This window comes from Rhineura floridana, chromosome 9 (genome assembly GCF_030035675.1).
Source record: "Rhineura floridana isolate rRhiFlo1 chromosome 9, rRhiFlo1.hap2, whole genome shotgun sequence".
NCBI lineage: Eukaryota > Metazoa > Chordata > Lepidosauria > Squamata > Rhineuridae > Rhineura > Rhineura floridana.
Genome location: NC_084488.1, coordinates 28,761,887 through 28,783,961, shown reverse-complemented (window position 1 = coordinate 28,783,961; position 22,075 = coordinate 28,761,887). Strand labels below are relative to the sequence as shown.

General features: G+C 42.2%; 1 protein-coding gene across 2 annotated transcripts in view; it reads right to left on the bottom strand.

The window, feature by feature from the left end:
* The window catches only part of GABRB1 (gamma-aminobutyric acid type A receptor subunit beta1), a 129,625-nt gene that overhangs the window by 47,706 nt on the left and 59,844 nt on the right, over positions 1-22,075 (bottom strand). The window lies entirely within an intron of this gene.

The following is a 22,075-nucleotide window of genomic DNA, read 5'->3' as shown; positions in this document are numbered from 1 at the left end:
CTGAAGCTGAACCCCGACAAGACTGAGGTATTACTTGTGGGAGATAAAAGGAAGTTAGGAATTACTGACCTGATGCTTGATGGGGTAAGTTTACCCCTGAAGGACCAGGTCCGCAGTCTTGGGGTCATACTTGACTCCCAGCTGTCCATGGAGGCTCAGATTACAGCAGTGAGCCGGGCAGCTTGGTATCAATTACATCTGATACGGAGACTGCGTCTCTATCTTCCTGTTCACCTGCTCCCTCAGGTGATGCATGCCCTGGTCTCCTCTCGCTTAGACTACTGCAATGCGCTCTATGTGGGGTTACCCTTGAAAACAGTCCGGAAATTACAGCTGGTACAGAACGCGGCGTCACGCTTGATTACGCATAGCCGTCGCTGGGATCATATCACCCCAGTGTTATTAGATCTTCACTGGCTACCAGTTGTCTACCGGGCCCAATTCAAGGTGTTGGTGTTGACCTTTAAAACCCTATACGGTTTCGGCCCAGTATATCTGAAGGAACGCCTCCAGAATCACCGATTGTGCCGCCTGACGAGATCAGCCTCGCAAGACCTTCTCTCGGTCCCACCGGTGAGAACAGCTAGGCTGGTACGGACCAGAGAGAGGGCATTCTCTGTTGTGGCCCCCACCCTCTGGAACTCTCTCCCTTTCGATCTCAGACATGCTCCCTCCCTGTCCAGCTATCGGCGAGCCTTGAAGACCTGGCTGTTCAGGCAGGCCTACAAGATTGGGACAGATTAACTTATGTTACAATTGATTTAATGAATGGTTTTTTAGCTTAAAATTTGATTATGTTGATCTATATGTATTGTTTTTATTCTTGTTGTTCGTCGCCTAGAGTGTCCCTAACCCGGACAGATAGGCGGCTGAAAAATAAAATTTATTATTTATTATTATTATTATTGATCTGTTGATACTAGCTTTCTTCTTATAAATCTTAAACTGTTCTTGCATCCACCTTTTCTGTGACGTTCTTGCTTAAACTCCAGGATGTAACTGAGAGCGTTCTGCACAGAGGTGTTACAGCACCTTAAGAGCGTCCATAAAGACTTTGCAGAACATATATTCATCTTGTTCAGCTTAAGGACAGAACTACCACAACCTGCTTGACAACGGGCTTAACCTCATTGTGCTCAGCCTGAAGGTTTATCCAAATATTATAGTCCTAGACCCCAATTCAGAGAAAGTTATTGCATTTAGGTCCCCTTGAATTAAACTGGATGATTTAGACATTACTACCAAGCTTCAATGAGACTCAAGTACAACTAACTTTCTCTAGATTGAGGCCCTAATATGAATGCTGCCCCAAAGTAGAATTGGGATGGCTATGACCCATGTTGGAGTCATAGTTTAAAAATGGTTCAGCACATGGATGTTCCCCACTGTGTAGAAAGTCTTTACATCAGCTTTGGCATAATGCAGTGGTCCTCCAACGTTTCTCCCCACAGACCACTTGAAAACTGCTCGGTGGAGCACTAAATAATTTTTCCATCGAATTCAAATTGTAAGACAATAAAATACAATATAAGAAGTAAAAGAAGCAGTAAAATACAATTAAAGATCAGTATGACTATTCAGTGCAATGGAGGTGCCATTTCCCATCTTCAGCCACAAATCCAGACATGCTGCGGACCACCTGAATGAAGCTTGCAGATCACTGGTGGTCCATGGGCCAGTTTGGGAACTCCTGGTATTATGGATAGTTTTTTTTTAATATTGTCACCTTCAAGTAGAGTGTTCTCCCATGGACCTGTTTTTCAGTCACCTTCATGTACAGACTCTCATTTCACCCTCATTCTCAGTCTATGCCTGTCACTTGAGTAGGTTTGTTGATGATTTTATCCCAATTTTCTGAGGTGTAGTTTTTTATGTCCGCCACTGATTTTAGTATATTAGTACTGTCTCTTGAAAACTGGTTCCTAAAGACTTTTGCTCTATTGGCTATACTTTTTCTATCCCTATCACAAAGAGTAGAGATACTGTGCATCACTAGAGTCAAGGCCTCTTAACTGTTTGCAAATCCTGACACTGACTGTTTGCAAAACCTCACACATTAATTGCTTGCAAATGCACCAAACATACATGCTGCTGCCATATGGCAGCTCTTCAGGTTTCCTCAGAGCAGGGACTCGAATATCAGCTCTCGCCACCCTGACAGGCCTCTCCAACTCACTAGATGTTGTGCCTGTTCCATGCCAGCTTGCCTGAGGTAGGAAAGGCAACTGAGAACCAAAAGGGAAAGTAATGACAACAGCTGGACTATTTGTAAGGCCTTTAATTAGAAACGCAGAGAGGATTCGAGAGCTGTAATATCTATTGGTATCAAACACTGTGGTTGCAGGACAAGTGCTCAATGTTTAGATCCAGAAAACTGCATAAGCTGTTAAAAAATGCAGGTTGTATGTGGCTTTATTTCTTAGCATTTTTCCTGACTCATACCCACAACTTAATGACAATGGTGTAGTTTAAAAAAAAAAAAATGCACAAAATTACTCATATGTTAATTGCTCCTGTAAGTCAGGGTGGGGAAGCATTTTCAGCTTGAGGGCCACATTCCCATCAGGGTAATCATCTGGGGGAGTCACATGCCAATGGTGGGTGGGACCATAAGGAAAAGAGGGCAGAACAAGAAATGTAAATTTTACATTTGGACAGTAGGCAAGTTTCTACACACACATCTCCCTCTCTATCCTTCATCCAGGTGGGCAAGAGGCATTATCGGTGTTCAAGGACACTTTCCAACCAGGCAAAAACATTCAAGGAGGGTGCAAAGCAGGGCTTGTGAGGGGGTGTGATCTGGGAAGAGTCCTGAAGGTCAAACAGAGAAGCTTGGAGGGCCACATTTGTCCCCTGGACCTGAGGTTCTCCACCTCTGCTGTGAGTAAAATGTTTGGCATCTCATACCCCTTTGTGAGTCTGTTTATTTTGTTAAGGGGTTACCATGTCTCTTATTTTACTTGTATTTTACTGTTGTATTTTCCTTCAGGATTGCCTGTTCCTATTTCTCACTTCCTTAACAGAGCAATCCAACTCATGGGAAGCCAGCAGAAGGGGCGCCGGCAGAGGAGGAGTCAGTGGGAAGGTCCGTGGCATCCAATTGCCATTCAGGAGCCTCTGGACTGGCTGAATGTAGGCTCAGCCGGGAAATGTGTGCGGGGACCAGAAAGTAAAAGCAGAGTCTCACAAATATCCCTACTGGGGAGTAAGCACTCTCCACAAACTTCTTCTTAGACTGACCTTTTTCTCAGTGAAACTATGGCCTGGATCAGGACCCGCAGAAGCTGGCAGGGTCCTGGCTTTGCCATGGCCTGAGCTGGGGTGCCAGTGGAGCCTGATGGAGCCTGGCTGAGCTGGGACCCTGCTGCCTCAGCTGGGGGTCTGCTATATCCAACTCCCCTCAGCCCAGCGTAAATATGAGTTGGATTGTGCCATAAGTTGCAATTTGCTGTGCCTCTGTAGTACTTTTGTGGCAGTTTTGCAGAGTGTAAGGCACTTCATAAGGCCACTTCTGATATAACTTTTGCCTGTACCAGATTTCTCTGTTTCCATGGAGACATACATGCAATAAATGTTGTGTCAGCAGTAGGGATGGCTGGAAAATTTGATTCAATTCACATCTCAAACTGAATCTATCAAATTCACACTCTCTAAAACAATATGAGAATCAAAACACAGCCATCCTTCAAAATTTGCATTTATTTGAATTTGGCAATACAGTTTGCCAACCAAGCAATGTTTACAAAAATGCATATGTTAGGGGAAAGTGTGCATTAAAAATGAATATATGAGTGAAATAACATACAAAAATGCATTAAATGACAATAAATGCTTGCAAAAATGTGTACATTAGTCAAAACTGCCAACCAAAAGAAATTAGCACTAAAAGTTGGGGAATTTTCATGAGGATTTTTTTTAAAAAAATTGCAGATTGCTGCAGAAATATGGAGAACTGAATTTTAAGACTGGAAAACTGAGAAACTAGGAGAACCAAAACTGACAGGTCTTCTCATCACTAGTCAGGTGCTATGCAGAAAAGATCTGCGAGCAGAAAGTAGCATATGGATCTGGTGTCTTGCTTGTGAATCGTTCCCAAAAAATCTATATGTGATTAATTTTGACTGAATTTCTCACAGAAGCCCATGCAAAATAATGAATTGTGCCAGTCCTGAGATCTTATTAACTGCACTGGATACACGTTACATATACATACATACATAGCAGCGTAATTAGCATGGAAACACTTTTGTTGGGAAAGCTGCAATGGAGAAGTCAATCAAAAGTCCACATTATAAAACTGTGATGGATCAACAAATGGATTTATACATTTGGCTCTATCCAGGGTGCCTTATTAATTTCCAGTTTTTGATGTTAATAAACTCAGAACAATGGTAAGTAAGATTCTGTGGCAAGCGGCCCTAATGAGAGAAGGAGTCCAAAATGGGTGGGAGTTTCTAAAAGAGGAAATTCTAAAGGCACAATGGCAAACAATTGCATCAAGGAAAAAAGGGGAAAGACAGCAGAAGAATGTGGCTTCACAGAAAGCTTAGAAATGACCTGTAAACAAAAAAGGACACATACAGAAAGTGAAAGGAAGGCTGGACCACAAAGGAAGAGTATAGAAAGTTAGCATGGAATTGCAGGGATAGCGTCAGGAAGGCTAAAGCTGAGAATGAGCTGAGGTTAGCGAGAGATGCCAAATACATCCTACCGCTACTTATTGAGGCTGGCAAAATGATAAGAGATGACAAAGGAAAGGCAGAAGTGCTCAATTCCTACTTTGACTCAGTCTTCATGGGAAACATGAAGTTGAAGGGGCAGGATTGCAGCCTGAGATTAATACACAAATGGTCAAGAAATACCTAAACACTTCGACTGAGTTCAAATCTGCAGGGCCCAAGGAACTGCATCCTAGAGTAATGAAGGAACTGGCTGAAGAACTCTCAGAACAACTGTCTATTATCTTTGCGAAATCGTGGAGGATGGATAAATTGCCGGACGATTGAAGGAGGGCTAATGTTTTCCCAATCTTCATAAAGGGGGAAAAAAAGGAACCTGGGAACTACAGACCAGTCAGCCTGGCATCGATCCCTGGAAAACTATGGAGCAGATTATAAAGCAGTCAGTCTGTTTTTGTTGTTATGTGCCTCCAAGTCGACTACGACTTATGGCGACCCTATGGATCAGTGACCTCCAAGAGCATCTGTCATGAACCACCCTGTTCAAACCTTGTAAGTTCAGGTCTGTCGTTTCCTTTATGGAATCAATCCATCTCTTGTTTGGCCTTCCTCTTTTTCTACTTCCTTCTGTTTTTCCAAGCATTATTATCTTTTCTAATGAATCATGTCTTCTCATGATGTGTCCAAAGTATGATAACCTCAGTTTCATCATTTTAGCTTCTAGTGACAGTTCTGGTTTAATTTGTTCTAACACCCAATTATTTGTCTTTTTCGCAGTCCATGGTATCCGCAAAGCCCTTCTCCAACACCACATTTCAAATGAGTTGATTTTTCTCTTATCAGCTTTTTTCACTGTCCAACTTTCACATCCATACATAGAGATCAGGAATACCATGGTCTGAATGATCCTGACTTTAGTGTTCAGTGATACATCTTTGCATTTGAGGACCTTTTCTAGATCTCTCACAGCTGCCCTCCCCAGTCCTAGCCTTCTTCTGATTTCTTGACTATTGTCTCCAGTTTGGTTAATGATTGTGCCAAGATATTGATAATCCTTGACAAGTTCAATGTCCTCATTGTCAACTGTAAAGTTGCATAAATCTTCTTGACGTTCAGCTGTAGTCCTGCTTTTGTACTTTCCTCTGTAACTTTCATCAACATTCGTTTCAAATCATTACTGGTGTCTGCTAGTAGTATGGTATCGTCTGCATATCTTAAATTATTGATATTTCTCCCTCCAATTTTCACACCTTCTTCTTGGTCCAATCCTGCTTTCCGTATGATATGTTCTGCGTATAGATTAAATAAATAGGGTGATAAAATACACCCCTGTCTCACACCCTTTCCGATGGGGAACCAATCGGTTTCTCCATATTCTGTCTTTACAGTAGCCCCTTGTGCAGAGTATAGGTTGCGCATCAGGACAATCAGATGCTGTAGCACCCCCATTTCTTTTAAAGCATTCCATAGTTTTTCATGATCTACACAGTCAAAGGCTTTGCTGTAATCTATAAAGCACAGGGTGATTTTCTTCTGAAATTCCTTGCTCCGTTCCATTATCCAACGTATGTTTGCGATATGATCTCTGGTGCCTCTTCCCTTTCTAAATCCAGCTTGGACGTCTGGCATTTCTTGCTCCATATATGGCAAGAGCCTTTGTTGTAGAATCTTGAGCATTACTTTACTTGCATGGGATATTAAGGCAATAGTTCAATAATTACTGCATTCCCTGGGATCCCCTTTCTTTGGAATTGGGATGTATATGGAACGCTTCCAGTCTGTTGGCCATTGTTTAGTTTTCCATATTTCTTGACAGATTTTAGTCAAACTTTGGACTGATTCAGTCTCAGTAGCTTGTAGCAACTCTATTGGTATGCCATCTATTCCTGGTGATTTGTTTCTTCCAAGTATTTTAAGAGCAGCTTTCACCTCACATTCTAAAATTTCTGGTTCTTCATCATATGGTTCCTCCATGAATGAATCTGTCATCCTGGCATCTCTTTTATAGAGTTCTTCAGTGTATTGCTTCCATCTTCCTTTTATTTCATTTCAGTCATTCAGAGTGTTCCCCTGTTGATTATTCAACATCCCAACTCTTGGTTTAAATTTCCCTTTCATTTCTCTAATCTTTTGGAATAGGGCTCTTTTTCTACCCTCTTCGTTGTCCTCTTCTATTTCTATACAGTAATTATTGTAATAGTTCTCTTTGCCCCTACGTACTAGTCGCTGTATTGTTGCATTTAGGGTTCTGACCATGTTTCTATCTCCTTTTGCTTTTGTTTTCCTTCTCTCTTTAACCATTTGAAGAGTTTCTTCAGTCATCCATTGCGGTCTTTCTCTCTTTTTAACTAGAGGTATTGTCTTTTTGCATTCTTCTCTGATAACGTCTCTGATTTCATTCCATAGTTCTTCTGGTTCTCTGTCAACTAAGTTTAAAGCCTCAAACCTGTTCCTTATTTGATCTTTATATGCTTCTGGAATGTTATTTAAATTGTATTTTGGCGTTATGATTGCTTTGTTGTTCTTCTTTAGCTTTACTCTGATTTTTGATACAACCAGTTCATGATCTGTACCGCAGTCTGCTCCTGGTCTTGTTTTTGCAGAAAGTATGGAACTTCTCCACCTTCTGCTACCAGTTATATAATCAATTTGATTCCTATATTGACCATTTGGTGATGTCCACGTGTATAGTCGTCTTTTCGGTTGTTCAAAAAATGTGTTTGCAAGAAACAAATTATTGGCTTCACAGAATTCGATAAGTCTTTCTCCTGCTTTGTTTCTGTCTCCTAGGCCCCATTTCCCCACAATTCCTAATTCTTCTCTGTTCTCTACTTTTGCATTCCAATCCCCCATGATTATCAGCACATCTTGTTTTGGTGTGTGATCAATTTCTTCCTGTACTTCTGCATAAAATCTTTGCAATTCCCCCTCTTCTGCATTTGCCGTTGGAGCATAGACTTGGATGATGGTTATATTGATAGGTTCCCCATTTAATCTCATTGATATAACTCGCTCAGACCTTGTATTGTAGCTCCTAATTGCTCTTGCTACATCACTTCTCACTATTAAAGCAACCCCATTTCTTCTTAATTTCTCATTTCCTGCATAAAATATTTAGTAGTTGCCTGATTGGAAATGTCCCATTCCCGTCCATTTTAGTTCGCTCACACCAAGTATTGTAATGTTGATGCGTTCCATTTCTTGCTTGACAATGTCTAACTTTCCCTGGTTCATGCTTCTCACATTCCATGTTCCTATTGTGTGCATCCTACAACTCCGGACTCTCCTTTTGCATCTGAGTGCATCAGCCTCTGGGCTTCCTTTCGGCTTTGACCCAGCTGCGTCATTAGTCACAGCACTACTCATACTTGTCCTTTGTTCTTCCCCAGTAGCTCGGTGAGTGCCTTCTGACCTGGGGGTCTCATCTTCCAGCACTATCTCGTGTTGCATTTTGGATACTCTGTTCATAGGGTTTTCGTGGTAAGAGATATTCAGAGGTGGTTTACCATTGCCTTCCTCTGAGTTTGGATGCATCTTAGTCTGGTGTTTCAGGTTTGACCATTCCGCCTTGGGTGCCCCTGCTAGGAGTCTGGCCTCTTGGTCTAGACTCCTGATAGCATTGCTCTCAGCTTCTTCAACACACTCAAACGCCCTCACCACGTTAAGGTGTGCATCCTAGAGGAGGAGTCAGTCTGTAAGCACCTTAAAAACAACGCAGTGATTGTTAGAAGCCAACATGGATTTATCAAGAACAAATCCTGCCAGACTAATCTTATCTCACTTTTTGATCAGGTAACCTTCCTGGTAGACTGTGAGAATGCTGTGGACATAATATATCTCGACTTCAGCAAAGCTTTTCACAAAGTTTTCCATGATATTCTATTTAGCAAGCTAGCTAAATATGGGCTGGATAGAACAACCATCAGGTGGATCCATAGTTGGCTACAGAATTGTACTTAGAGACTTAAAGAGTGCTTATCAATGGTTCCTTTTCAAACTGGGGGGAGGTAACGAGTGGGGTATCACAGGACTTGGTCCTGGGCCCACTGTTCTTCAACATTTCAATCAATGACTTGGATGAGGAGGTGCAGGGAATGCTTATCAAATTTGCACATGATAGAAAATTGGGAGGGATAACTAATACCTTGGAAGACAGAAACAAAATTCAAAGGGATCTTGATAGGCTGGAGCATTGGGCTGAAAACAACAGAATGGAATTTAACAGGGAAAAGTACAACATTCTACACCTAGGAAAAAGAAACCAAATGCACAGTTATAAGATGGGGGATACTTGGCTCAGCAATTCTACATGCGAGAAGGACCTAGGGATTGTTGTTGATCACAAGCTGAATATGAGCCAACTGTGTAATGTGGCTGCAAAAAAAGCAAATGCTGTTTTAGGCTGCATTAACAGAAGTATAGTTTCCAAATTGTGTGAAGTATTGGTTCCCCTCTATTTGATACTGGTTAGGCCTCATCTTGAGAGCTTCCAGTTCTGGATACCGCACTTTAAGAAGTATGCAGACAAACTGGAAGGGGTTCAAAGGAGGACAATGAGGATGATCAGGGGACTGGAAACAAAGCCCTATGAGGAGAAACTGAAAGAACTGAGCATGTTTGGCCTTGAGAAAAGAAGACTGAGGGGAGATATGATAGCACTCTTGAAGTACTTGAAAGGTTAACCCACAGAGGAGGGCCAGGATCTCTTCTTGATCACCCCAGAGTGCAGGACATGTAATAATGGGCTCAAGTAGCAGGAAGCCAGATTTCAACTGAACATCAGGAAAAACTTCCTAACTGTACAGTACGACAATGGAACCAATTACACATAGGGAGATGGTGGGCTCTCCAACGCTGGAGGCATTCAAGACGCAGCTGGACAGCCACCTGTCGGGTATGCTTCAATTTGGATTCCTGCATTGAGCAGGGGGTTGGACTCGATAGTCTTATAGGCCCCGACCAACTCTATGGTTCTATAATTCTATATCCAAAATTTGCCTCATTTTATTGAGATTTCTGCTCTTCATAGGAGCTGCCAAAGTCTCTGATTAAAAACAACAGCACAACCTCTAATATTTATTTATTTAGCAAGATTTATATATTGCTTAATAAAAATATCTATACTGTATAGTACTATAAAATAATCATTACACATATTGATAAAAATATTTTAAAAAATTATTATGAATAGATCAATTTAAAAAAAGATCTAATAAAAGCAGAAGCCTGCAAAAATATGTATCTGCAACAGAGATTCCTTCAGTAGTTTTTCAGAGTCTCCTAGGCTTCATATAAGATTCTATATCAAGGACATAGTCACCTTCCCGCTGGTAGATTTCTAATACGCCACCAATCAAATTGCTTTGATGTGTCTGTTGATTATTTTCTCCTCACTACAGGCTGACACCTTTGGCTAAGTGAGAATTTGTTGCTTCATCGGCAGAACGATTTCACACGAAGAGCTATTAAGAAAGAGATTTGAATAGTAGGGGGGGAATGTTTCATCATCCAAAACAAGCTGTTATTCCTCTAACACTTTGTAGAGTTACAGCCTATTAAAATTTGTGCAGTCCTGCAAACCTGTTGCTTAAGCTTCATTGATTTTTGTAGTATTTAAGCAGGGATGCTATAGGCAGGACTGCAGGCTTCATCTGTGAGAAGAAAGTATAAGCAAAGTCAGCCTGTTCTACACTAAGCCAGGCCTACACTGTCTATGATCCATCAACCAAACATGGCCCACTGTAAAATGTTGTAAGATACTTCATAGATATATGGAGAATCAGATTATATTGCAGCAAATAAGACTGATTTAATTAAAGCAGGATGGAAAACCTGTGGCCTTCAGATAATGTTGGACTTTTAACTCTCATCAGCCCCAGCCAACATGGTCAATGGTCAGGGATGAAAACTAGAGTCCATCTACATCAGGAGGGCAACAGGCTCCCCATGACGGAATTAAAATAACTATGGTGTAAGATATGTAAAATTAGGCCTACCAGGATCTTTCAAGGTTATCTAGTCTGGTCAGATAGAGCAGTGCTGCCAGATAATTGATTTGGGGTCCTCATCTCAGACCAGGGCCAGCTCCAGGCCTGAGGGGACCCTTGGCACTGAACTAGATGGGCCTTTGACCTGATCCAGCAGGGCTTTTCTTATGTTCCACTGATCAACACCGGGCAGCTGCCATTTTAATTTCCCCGCAGTGTTGTTCTGGGAGCTTGTGGTAAATTAAAATATTTGGGGGTATACGCGCGTGCGATGTTAATCAAAATACACTAAAGAAACAAGTACAGAATGGGTCTCCTGACAAGAAGGTTATAAGAACAATAAATTATTTTTGTAAAAAGCAGATAAAATTTTCTCACATTCATTTTAGTCTGAGGCTCGCTAGCCACACTAGTAACTGCTACTCTGCTGCCCAAGTTAGTGCTGCATCAAATAACCCTGAATTTATGTATTTCTGAATATTTATACCTGAGGTCCCCAATGTGGCACACGTGGGCATTATGGAACCCTCAGGCACTGTCATTGGCCTCTCCTAAGGCCCCCTGTGCCTTCCAATTTTAATTTTTTGAGTTTTGGGAGGGTTGGCTGGAAGCATTAGCTTTGGGGTGTCAGTGTGTGTAGGTGTTTTGTCTTATTTGGGAAGGGGTGTTTTCTGAATATGACCAGTGTTTAGATTTCCAAATATGCCCCCATGCCCCAAAAGGTTGGGAACCCCTGATTTATACAGATGCATCATTCTGCTTTCTGACAGAGCTGTTAATTTGTTAACTGGATCCATTTATATGATTTTAGAACTTTTGTACATATTTTCTCTGTTTATCTTATGTTGTTCCCTGCTCTTGGATTGAAACTATTCAATGAAGAGTGGGCTATAAATACTGTAAATAAATAAAAATAAATAAATATACTCCATAGAGGCAGAAACCCTTAGTTCTTGCATCTTTGGCAATACTGAGGTGGAAAAGCTGAAGCATAAGCATAAGCTCCAGATTCTTGAATATTAAAAATAACACAGTATATGGACTAGAGTTCTAAACATTCGCTAGGCATGCTTTGTGGCTGGCAGTGGAGGCTAGTCCATTAGGGCAAGTCGAGCACTGCTCCACCAAGCTCAGTCTGTTCTCAGCCAGTCCTACTTGCCTACCTCCTTACAACAAGTTCAGGGGCTGGCACTGGTTGTCAGCATCCTTGTCCGTAGTCTCAGCATTGCCCCTTATAGAACTCAACAGGGAGGAGAACTGGGACAAAACCAGAATTAGTTGGCTCCACCTATTATTGGCTCTAGCTTCACAGGCCATTCGCTCTGACACCACTACTTTTGGCTTCCTTGACATTTGCCCTACCAACCTCCACTAGTGGCCGGGCATGTCTGTGACAGTTTTGCAAGGCCAGACAGGCAGCACAATCAGAAGGCCTACCAAGCCCCTCTTGTGTCATAAAATGGCAGCATTTGGGTTGGTAGATCACATTGTGCAGGTCCTTAAGCCCTTAGATACCCTGTCTGCCTTGATCAGTTGTGTCAAACTTGCATATGCCAACTTCAGATACAAGAATGCAGGCTTGAAGAGGACCCAAAGAAATCATCTATCTCATTCCTCAGTCCCATAACAATATATACAGTATATATATTACCAGTCTGCCTCTCTATATTCCATATCACATCAGACCAGAGTAAACATTTCAAAGCATGTTTCTGAAAGGATGGAGGGAATAATTGTCATAAAGTAGATAAGGGCTCCAGATGAAAACTCTGCCAATGCTGTAGTTGGAGGTAGAGTTCTCCAGGTCTAATTGATAATGCTGCCAACACTTAATCATTCTTTGAATTCTGTCAGTGCTTGAAGATGAAGCTAAGAGAACTTTAAAGTTTTTTTTTCTGAGAAGGAAATGTGTTTTAATTAACTTTTGGCATCCAAAAATGTCAAAGGAACAGATGTGATTTTCATTAAAACTGATGCCTCAGTGATGAACAAATCCTTTGACTTGTTTTCTATGACCTGGAAACTGGTGATTTCATTTGATGTGATCCAAAATCAGTATCCCTCTTTGAGTTTAAATGAAGATACCATTCTGAGCTTGCCTTTCAACCCTAATTTGATATTCACTGCATTGCCATCCATCTTTTATGCTTTCATGCCAATGCCACCTCATATCAAAGCCCTGGCAGATGAATTTCCACAAACACTTGAAAGCTAATTCTATAACACTTGACGTGTTCATTGAGTTTTTCAATGCGTAACAGGCTTAGCTTGGATATCAGTATTCACCTGCACCAATGCCTCTAGCCTCATGTCTGAGCATGGCTCATTTCTCCATAATAACTGAACTCAAGCAAAGATGAAAAAGTAACAAAAAAAAATAGACTGCATGAGAGCTCGTAAGTTTGTGCAGAAAGATCTGCAGTAACAAATAACAACATATCAAAGATAGTGCAAGAACACAGTTGCCATTGCAAAACTGGTTACTTTCAAAACCTATCATTGCCAGGAGCAAACATAAAAGACAACTATTCAAAGCAATCATAACAACACTTACTTAACAGCCAATATGTTTTCAGAGTGGAATGGAAGGCAAACCATTATAAACTATTCCTAAAGGAGCCTATTAAAACTCATCAAAGTCATTCAAATTCCTTTCCATTAATTTTCTGACTTAAGTAGGCTTGTTTCCTTTCTTATAAAAGCAAAATTGCTACAAAATATTTAAACAGTGCAATGCAGTGCAATCTCAGCATATCATGAAATCAATATGATTCATGACTAAGGGTGCTTCTAGATGGGTGCTTAATTTGCAAACTGGATGCTGGCAATGGAGTGTTTTTATTTATTGGATTTCCCCTGGAAAGGGTGACTCTGGATTAAATGGAGAAAACAATGTTTTGTGGATGCTGTAAAAAACCTTCATGCACAAGGAACACCCATCCCACATGGGTGTTCCCACAAGGGTCCATCTGGAAGCACTCTTTGAGCTGAACCCCATTTCATTTATTTATTTAAAATATTTCATCCAAGCAGATTCATCCAATGTTTGATGGGCATTTGGTATTAAAACTATTAATACCAAACAGAAATGCAACAAAAAAGAAACACATCAGCATTAGCAATGAATTAGTAAACTGAGAGGCAGCCCTAGAACTTTACAACAAGAATGCAGCCTAAACACCACCATTTAAAATGCTTGCATTTTAACATCCAGAATAACTACCACACTATGATCCCATACGAAGTAGTTCATATATATATATTTTTCTTGACTGCCCCAAACTAGGTTTGCACTATTTGTTTTGTGTGCATGTATGTGTATTATAATCTTTATTGAAATTTTGAAAAGAGAAATTATAACACCATCGGTACACTAGCCAGAGGAAAATACAGGCAAAGCTTTGTAGAACATCTTAGTGCAGTACCACTAAATAAACATAAAACTTTACCCACTTACAATGCCAACAGTGGGTGATCACAGAAGAAAATCAAAACATAACTCCCTCTCACCCCCCCCCCTGCAATGGCATAAACTCAGAAAAGCATAGTAGGGCTACCATATCACAGTGTAGTGAAACATAAAGCAAAAAAGAAACCCTAGTGCTTAACTATCAGCCCTGCTATCAGTTGGGTGACAGAGCTGAGTATGGGTCAGGAAATGTGTGGTTGAGTAAGGAAGCGTTATGCAGCACCCTATTGAGTGATCATGCCCAACATGATGCATTCCAAATATTGACATAATGAGCTGGAGGATCCTGACCATGCTCCTTTTAACTTACATAGGCTATGAAGGAGTGTCAGACCTTGGCAAATGCATCTTTTTTAGAGGTTCCCTTTGCCACTCTGAGCTTGGGCGTGGAAGCTATGTGCCACACTTTTTGATACCAATATTGGAGAGTAGTTCCTCTCAAATATCTCCAATGTTTTGCAATTGTTAGTCTTGCTAAGATGTCGTAGAAGATGTCCTATTAATATTTTATTGTTTAAGTCTTTGTTAGCAACCATGGAAAAAATGTAGACTAGCCCACTGTGGCATTCTGTCTGGGGTCTGTGTAGTAATTAGTTGAGTTTCTTCAAAAATTCAATTAAAAAAAATTGAACTTGCACACAGTATCATGATATGTGGTGGTATGTGCCGGGTGTATCACAGCCTCTCCAACATTTGGATGAAAGATTATGATTTATTCATGATGTGTGTATTTGTGAGCAATTTTCAGCATGGTCTCCCAAATTTGATGTGAGGAAGTGACCACTAGTGGTTTATTCCTGTGTTGTGTCCAGACCTCCTGATCAATTTTGGTAGACCAATCCCCTTCCCATTGCACTTTAAGCCCCATCAAACATTCCTCCCTCCCCAAATCTGATAACATAGCATATAGTTTTGAGACAATCCTTCCCTGTCTTGAGCTGCAAGGGTTATATTTCTAAAAAAACCATCAACTCTGCAATAGCATGTGCTTTAATTTTGGCGTGAGTGAGGAAATGTCTCCAATGTAGCCATTAGCCCTGATGATTCATGGCAAGACGAAAGTCCCTTTCTGATATTAGTGTTTTATTCAGATAGAAATCACAGAGGCGAAAGAAACCCTGTTCCCTTCATTGCTGCTAGGGTACAAATCTGTTTCTATTTAAAAACTCCTGGTGAAAAAAATAAAGCTTAAGGGAGAGAGGTTGTATAATAGCCAGCGTCCCCATTGTTTCCAGCTCCTCAAAAGTACTGCTGTGAAGGGTCTGTACCATTTGTGACCCACCAACCTGGCAGCCATGTATAATTTAATAGCCTTCTGTTTTACTCCCTGCCTAGGACTGCAGAAGTTGATAAACATTTGGCAGGACACTGAGCATGCCTGATGGGCTTTGCTCAGTGTGGTGGGTTCATGTTGGACAGACATGTTGTTAGCCAGCAACCAGGAAATAGTTTGTAGAGAAGGGTCTTGTGGCAGCTTAAAGACAATCAAACAGGGTGGCCACTTACACAGTGCCAAAAAAGAGGAAATGCATCACCAAAAAAGAACACAAAAGAGGACACAGATTTGCATAAAATTTCCAAATGCTGATTTATGTGAATAGATGCACATTTAGACTCAGTTACAGCCTTTTAAATAGAAATAGAATGCATTTCATCACAGTAGGGAAGACTGTGACCAGGTGACCTGTGTGTCTGCTTAGTCTGCTGATCAGGTGTTAACTGTTGATAAGCAACTTCCAGGCCCTTGCTCTCCCTTCCAAGGCTGGCCCTATGGATAGACAAATCTGTCAGTTTCTGCTTCTTTCAATATCTCATTTTGCCAGGCTTAAATACAGTTCTCCACATTTCCACATCAGGTTGCATTTTTTTTTAAGGAAAAAATTCTCATGATGAAATGGGAATGGCCTGCCTTCAAGTCGATTCCGACTTATGGCGACCCTATGAACAGGGCTTTCATGGTAAGTGGTATTGAGGGGGTTTACCATTGCCGCCCTCTGAGGCTGAGAGGCAGTGACTGGCCCAAGGTCACCCAGTGAGCTTCATGGCTGTATGGGGATTTGAACCCTGGTCACCCAGGTCGTAGTTCAACACCTTAATCACTACACCACACTGGCTCTCTTCCATGCAAATAGCTCCTAATATATTCATGTTTATATGCAATTTTGCCTAATATGCACATTTTTGCAAAGCATTTTACTGTAATATTTCTGTGTTGTTTTCACTAAAATATGTATTTTTATGCACACAAAAATGCATTTTTGTACATATTACATGGCTAGAGAACTGCAAAATTCAGAGAAGTGTGAATTTTGAAAAATGGTTATATGTTGGTTCTCATATTGTTTCAGAAACTGCGAATGATATAGGCCGGCCTTTAAATGTGAATGTAATCAAATTTTATTTATTTATTTATTTATTTAATTTAATTTATAAACCCATCCCTACCTGGCCCAAGACATTTTGCTGCCTGAAGTGAAGGACAAGATCCCCTCCACCCCCAGTTCCACATACAGAAGTGAAGTGGACAGGCAGTTGAATCTTCCTTCAATACTGGCAACAGGACAGTATTTTCCACTGCACCTGAGGAGGCATCATAGGCCACATGGCATACATAGTTCTGTCCTCCAACAAAAGAATATAACCAGGGGTCTTAGGAGGATCCCCCCGGGATTTAACACTTGGGACATTTGCCTCATTCTGCCTAATGATAGGGTTAACCCTATTCCCTTCTTAGAGTTCTTTATCTTTTAACCAGAATTGTATCTGGCAGCCCTTCAAACAGAGGACAAAATATTGGCAAGTGCAGCTTGCCAAGTCATGTTGGTGCAGGGATGAGAAAATATACGCTGGTCACAAATCCCTTTTCCTATAGGCTTGTTCACATGTTACAGTTAACACAGGTACAAGTTGTCTCTACAAGTACACAAGTGTTTTTGTGAAAGCACATACGCTTGCTGATTTGTACAGCTCAACTATTGTATGCACAGATTATATAGTTGTTGAATATAATGTGTGAACACCTCTTATGTTCAGTTCTGAAAAAAGAGATGTCCTCTACCCCATTGCGTATGGTCGTAAACCTCCTCTGAATACCGCTTACCATGAAAACCCTATTCATAGGGTCGTCATAAGTCGGAATCGACTTGGAGGCAGTCCATTTCCATTTCCATTTTTAATGTGACACGTGAGATCTCTGACTCGAACTCCCAATGTCTTTTTCTTTGGTTAAAAGCAACCAAGAGAGGAGGGAAACAATTTGAATTAGGGAAACATCTACTTTGTCACATCTACTTTGGCTCTTAAAAAATCATAACTTTAAAAGTTGAAACCAATTTTGTTTTGTTTCCTTTGTTGGCAAGTTGCACAACAAATATCCAATGGAGGATCACATTCCATATGTCTATGAATAAACCAAACACATAAAATCTGACAGCGTCCTTCAGCAAAACTGTGTTAGGTTCTTACAATGACCATTATTTTCAGGTTGCTATGGCAACTGTATTTCTAAGACAATTTTCCAAGCTCACTGGGAAGTTGTGAGGATGAGTCTGGTGTTAATAATGTAACATGAATGACATGCTAGGTATTAAGCAGTCTGTTTAAAATCTGAATAATCGAGAATAGAAAATGAGAGGCTAAGTACTATATATGTTAAATTAGTTCTTTTATTGCACTAACTAGGTTGAGTATTTACAAATAGCAAATGTGGTGATACAATGTACCACTTCAGACTACTTACCAGTGGAGGGTATATGACTATATGGAATATCCAGCTTCAGACTACAGGTGGGAGAATCATATGAGCAAAAAATCCAATGCATAGAAAACTAGCACTTCCAGGGAATGCCTAGGCTTAGCACTTCCAGGGAAAGACTACAACTGGCTTTCCATGGAAGTGCTAGTTTTCTATGCATTGAATTTTCTCTATATACTATATTTTTGTAGGTCCCTAACCCATCATGCTGCAGTTCACTTGGCCACAGACAGGTGGTGCTACAAACTGCAGCATGACTGAGCTGTGCTGGCCTCAAGAAGGGAGGAGGAAGGCATGGGAATGAAAGAAGAACGAAGGGAGGAAGAATGAAGCAAGCAAGCAAGGAAGTAAACAAGCAAGCAAGGCTGGGGGGGAGGAAGCAAGGCAGGTGGGAGGCAGTCTATGTGGGACGGCAGCCTATGTGGTGGCGGCAGCAACAGCAGCTTGGGCAGGAGCAGCCTATGTGGTGGCAGTGACAGCCTGGGTGGCCAGGAAGCTGGTAAGCAGCCTGGGTATGCTGCACGGTGGCCTGGACATGCTGCATGGTGGCGATGTTTTCAAGGGGGGCAGTGTCAGAGGCTACAGCAGTGCATCAACAGACAAGGCAAGCGGGTGAGGAGTGAGAGCATGTACATAGTGGCTTACATGTGCCAATACCTGGAGGTACTGGGGGGTATTGTGAGGAGGGTTGGCAAGGGGAGTCAAGGTCCCTGGGGGTGGTGAGTTTGGCATGCAAAGCACACAGGGGCTAAGCCCCTAATTTGATCATGTGATTCTCCGACTTGTAGTCTGAAGTTATATACTCCATTCAGATGTTTACTATCTTATCTGTTAGAATCAGGCCTAGGCATTAACCAATAGTGCAGCACACTTGAAATCATAGGTTTCAGCTAAGGGGGCTTGATTACAAGGCAAGGCTGTATTGTGATGTATGCAGATAGCTGCTAGGTTTGGAGCAGGACACCTCAGGCTCTGAGGATCAAATGCAGCCTTCCTGGTCTCTTTTTCTGGCCCTTGGAGATCTCCTTGGGCCATACCCCATTCCCAGCCATGCTCCCATTCACATCCATTGCTCTGGGCACTTTTGCCTCTGATCCCACTCATTGCTAACATGGTGAAAAAATTTTCTCATCCCTATGCTAGGGTAAGGTTCTGCTTTGCAATTTTTCATTTGTCCTGGCTGTGCTCCTGTATAATCCTTCTAGAACAGTGGTCAGAATACCATAGCTAAAGTCAGAGCTTGGAAAAGTTACTTTTTTGAACTACAACTCCCATCAGCCCCAGCCAGCATGGCCACTGGATTGGGCTGATGGGAGTTGTAGTTCAAAAAAGTAACTTTTCCAAGCTCTGGCTAAAGTTTACTAAGGCTCCTGTCCTGTATACACTTATTGCATTCAATGGATTTTGTTATTGAGTTCATAGCATAGGATTGTGCTATAATGCTAGCATATTTTGTTGTTAAAAGCCAAAGTGTTCCTATATCCATGCTGTAACATACAGTGAAGAAGTTGAGCTGAACTTACAACCTTGTTCAGTGAAAGGAACACAGAAGGGGTGCCATTTTATTTTGGGAGTATTCCTAGCTGCTGAAAGATAATGTCTACCACCTTGATGACTCTTTCACAGTTTAATCAACAGGAGTAAACCTGGGAAGAGTACTGTGAAGTACTGACTTTTGACTGCTAATGATATAATAGACAAAGATAAAATGGCAATTCTACTCATAAGTGTGGGGGCTTGCAATTCCTAGCAATATATTACAATCAACACACACAAAATATTATTTTAAAATCCTTGTTTACCTTTATGGAGTATCCTTTGCACCTGCTATCTTTTAAAAAGACCATTAGGGGATTGGTTTTGCATTATGGGTGAACCAGGCTAGTGGGGGTTTCTTCTAAGTACCCTTGCATAGGATTGCACTGTTAGTGTTGCTAAGTTACTTCAATAAGTTTTTGCCTAACTGATCAACACTCTTCTAGATTCTGAATATTTGTTAAAAAAGAAATACCAAGAGGCATTGGCAATTTTTTTAAAAAGAAAAAGCTTTTAAGGATTAAAGGCAAATGCTATAGGCCAGCTCATATATTCTAATTCACTATTAGCCTGTGTGAAGGAATGAAACTGTCCATTATTTTGTGTTATTTTTGGTTGTTGTAAAAGGTTGGTTTTTATATTCATATAGGTCTATGAATATATCATTTTCTCTAAAGGCTTTCCTGCACAGGAGGGTCAAAAGTTCACAGGAGGCTCCTGCACAGAAGGGGCAAAGATTCACTGAGGGAAGTTGTGCCAAAAAGGGTAAAATGTAAATGGGGCTGTTTTGCTCAGGAGATTTTCCACAGGAAGGTCAAAAGTTCAGCCTAGGAACCTGGCATTTAAAAGGACATAGAAACTTAACCAGGAGTCGACTCTCCTTCTGATTGGCTAAAAGGTTGGGAGGAGGAATTAAAATGTTGTATATTAATCAAGTTAGAAAATAAGGTAGTAATTGGAGGTACTGAAAAGTTGTGGGGTCAGAATCTTGAAGAGTTACATAAGAGAAAAATGCCACTCTAGCCAGTATTGGGAGTAGGCTGGGTCCATCGAATTCCAAAAGGTTAAAGGGCCCCTTAGTGGAGGCAACCAGAGGAACAAAGATATCCACTTGGTGGCAGTGGTGAAGTTAACAAGGAGGGGCTGATTTGGCTGGTTTGCTTGCATCCCTTCCCTCTCACACTGCAGGCTACAACCCATGCTGTCACAGGTGGATAAAATGTTTTTGACATGCAGTGCTTTTCTTTAGGGCTTGAAACAGTGTTAGCTGTTTCTCCGCCGCGGTCCGTGTCATCTTTGCCGCCCTGCCACCGCCGCTGCGGCTTGTGCTTCCCGCTGCGGCTAGTGCCTTTTCCATCGCCGCTGTTGCGGCCTGCACTCCCCGCCGCGGCTTGTGCCTCTCCGCCGCTGCTGCTGATTGGTTGTCTTTGGGGGCGGCGTCCCTTTGGCGGTTTTGGGGTGCCTCCTGCTCGGGCGGGGGAGTGGCCGGCGGCGGGTGTGGTGCGGCGGGCCTGGGTTGTGGCCCGGGTGCGTTCGTGCTGTCCGCTGTGCTTTTGGCATTCTTGGCCGTGGTGGAGAAGGGGAGGGGGCCGTAACATCAGCGGTGTGGTCCGATGTGCCCTCCACTGGCCACGATGGAGGAGCAGGATCCGAAAAAGGGGGGAAGATAACGAAGCGCTTTGGCCGCTTTAGCCGTGACAGGAGGCAAGAGGAAGAGGTCCATCGGCTGCAGGCAAGCCAACCCCACTTCGTGGACTAAGAGAGACACGGGCAATTCATATACTTTCATTGGGGGTGGGGGGCCTGCCTGATCAGCAGACAGGGAGGGGAACATGTGTAGACCGGAGGGGAGGGCTGTGGGAAGGGTGGGGAGCCATGACATTATAAGGCTAGGTGGCAGATCCTGGAGAGGCACGGGTGGCAGGCCATGCCAGTTGAGGGGAACAAGGGATAGATGCATTATATCCATCCCCTGTTCCGGGCCTGTCCACAACCAGAAGATAACGGGGGGATGCAAGACTCCATCCAACCTTCGACTGCTGTTGTGTAACGCCAGGTCTGTAGTTCAGAAAACATCGCTCATCCATGATATTATCTTGGATGAGAATGCAGACCTGGTGTGTATTACGCAGACCTGGCTGGATGAGGCCTCAGCTCCCATACTTGAGGCCATGTGCCCAGCCGGTTTCCAATATGCACAGCAGCCAAGGATTGGTTGGCAGTTATCTATTGGGGGTCCTTGGTTTTCACCAGACCCCCTCTCCACGAGACCAAGTTTGTTGATTGTATGTACTGGAGGTTGGGCCCAAAGGGCAGTCTAGGGATTCTACTTGTGTACCACCCACCCCACTGCACGGCAGACTACCTGACCGAGGTGCTCGAGGTGGTCTCGGATGTGCGGTTGCTCTCCCCCAACCTATTGGTTTTGGGGGACTTCAACATACACGCTGAGACCACTCTCACGGGAGCACCTCGGGATTTCATTGAAACCATGACTTCTTGGGAACTGCACCTGAGTAAGACAGGGCCCACCCATGTAGCCGGTCATGCTATTCACCTTGTGTTTGTCTTGGGAGGGGAGGGAAGTGTTCTGAAAATGGGGGCTGTCTCTTCTAACCCCGTGTCATGGTCAGATCACTACCTGGTGAAT